The sequence below is a fragment of the Octopus bimaculoides genome, chromosome 26 (assembly GCF_001194135.2).
Source record: "Octopus bimaculoides isolate UCB-OBI-ISO-001 chromosome 26, ASM119413v2, whole genome shotgun sequence".
Taxonomy (NCBI): domain Eukaryota; kingdom Metazoa; phylum Mollusca; class Cephalopoda; order Octopoda; family Octopodidae; genus Octopus; species Octopus bimaculoides.
The window spans coordinates 26,240,641-26,243,112 of NC_069006.1; positions in this window are offsets into that span (position 1 = coordinate 26,240,641).

Below are 2,472 nucleotides of genomic sequence, written 5' to 3' on the forward strand. Positions count from 1 at the left end.
GCAGTTGGGGGGGGGGGCAAAGAAGGAAGATTAAAACTTAGTACAGATGGCGATGTTTAAAAATAAACTAGAATTGAACAAATTCCCCGAATCAAAAAAAAAAAAAAAAGATCACGTCCTTATGCATGACCACGTGCCGTCAATGGTGTGTCGTCTGTTCAGGAAACAATGAAAAGGTTTTGTTAGAATCGTGTGGCTGTCGATGTGTGGGCTTTTACAATTAAAAAAAGTGAAATAATGGTGAGGACCAATGTCGGGAGGAACAGAAATTTCTGTTGTTCACTTTTAATGACTTCTTTCTATTTTGCTTTCTATTTGCTGCCTGCAATGGTATCGGCCGACAATTGTTACTGATGTTCGCTTAAAACATATTTTACTATTAATAGTTGGCTTCTTGTTTTTATGTTTGCCTTTTTTTTAAAACTTCTTTCTAACAAATAGTAATTAATATTTATTGTTAAATTCAATATAGCTATAGGAGAAGACGCTTGCCCAAGGTGGCACACAATGGGACTGAACCCGGAACTATGTGGTTGGGAAGCAAGCTTCTTACCACCCAGGAGAAATTTACACCTTGGGTGCAATATAATCAAACGTATGGTATCTAGAATGCCCCTAAAACGGCGATGGTCGCAGTTGGAACGTCTTTGGCCATAGATATGCATGATCAGGGCCGACAGGTGGTGAAACAGGAACAAGTAATTGCCAGCGAAGGATTCCCGACGCTATTGCTAGACATTTTATACAGGCTTTAGCTATTGGACAGCGGCCATGCTGGAGCACTGCCTTTAAGGGTTTTAGAAGATCGTATGAACCCAGTTTCTATTTCTATGTGTTGCTTACTCTATCAGCCTCTTTTGCCGAACAGCTATGTTGTAGGACGAAAACTAACAGTGGTTATGAAGCGGGGGGGGACAAACGATACAAACGTAATATATATAATGAATATATGCATATATTCATACATATATGTACATACCTACATCTATATGTATACATACATGCATACATGAGTACAGGACATCAAAAAAACGTTAAACACAATGAGAAACGAAAACATAGAAAATGAACTTTTTTCGAACGAAAAACAAACAGAAACGGGCTTCTTTCAGTTTCCAATCTACAGAATCTACTCACAAGGCCTTGGTCCGCCCGAGGCTATAGCAGAAGATAACTTGCCCATGGTGAGACTGAACCCAGAACCATGTGGTTGAGAAGCAACTTTCTTACCCCGCACAGTTTGCGTCTACGAAATTCCACTCACAAAACATTGGTCATCCGAGGATAAAACAGAAGACGTTTACTCAAGCTGGGATCGAACCTGTGCTGACAGGTTAGCAAAGCAAAGTTGTTTAACTATATGGCTATATGATATATAATATAATCGAAAACAAAATGGTGCTAAATGTTCCAGACTTTACCAACTTAAACAAAAAACTTGGTCACTAAAGTTCACGGCAGAAGAAAGATTCTTCTTCTCTTTCTTTCCTTCGCAAGAATTCTTCCACCATCTTCACCGCCTCCGCCTCCACCACCACCATTTCTCTATAACCACTGCCATTTCTACCATCAGTGGCTTCTCAACGCCACTTTCCCACCTCCCCCATCATCATCTCCATCATACAACTGCCCCTCCTTCCGCCAACGACACCCTCATCTTACTGCCGCCACCACTTCTACCTCTACTACAATTCTCACCCACCTCATACACACACGCAAACACACAAACACACACATACACAAGGGACTGAGCGTTAATTACAGAAGTATTTTTCATATCTCACACACACACACACACACACACACACACACACACACATACATTCTCTCTGTCCCCTCTCTCTCTTTAATGCAAGTCTGTACCAAAACGGTCGCTCGAACCGCTAGAAATAAAAACCGAATCCCAAAACTCTCACATCTCTATCGCAGGATGCAGTCACTGATGTACGTAGACAGGATGGTCGTGACTGGAACGCTTTTAACCACAGCTATGCCCAGTCACTGTTAACCTTGAGCTAAACAACAATTACAAAATACACACACACACACACATACGTATACACAAACATACACACACCTTCTTTCTCCTTTTTCACCCATTTTCATTCTCATGCGCGCACACACACACACACACTCATGTACACACGCACATATACACACATACACACGCAGCCAATACACAACCGCACGCGCGCGCACACACACTCCCTTTTTCTGCCCCCACCCCTATACGTGTTAATCGTGCAAATATTACTATTAGCATTGCATCCATCACACACACACACACACACCCCTCACATATTTAGGGAATCCAAGGCCAAAAGCAAAACGAAACAAACTCCCTCCAGCCTCCATCTTCATCCACGAAAAACTAAAAAAAAAGAAAATTACAAAAAAAAAAGAAAAAGACGCAAACAAAATCAGAATGTAAACCCATTTATTTTTTTGCTTTGAAACCCTAAAATTCTTTCA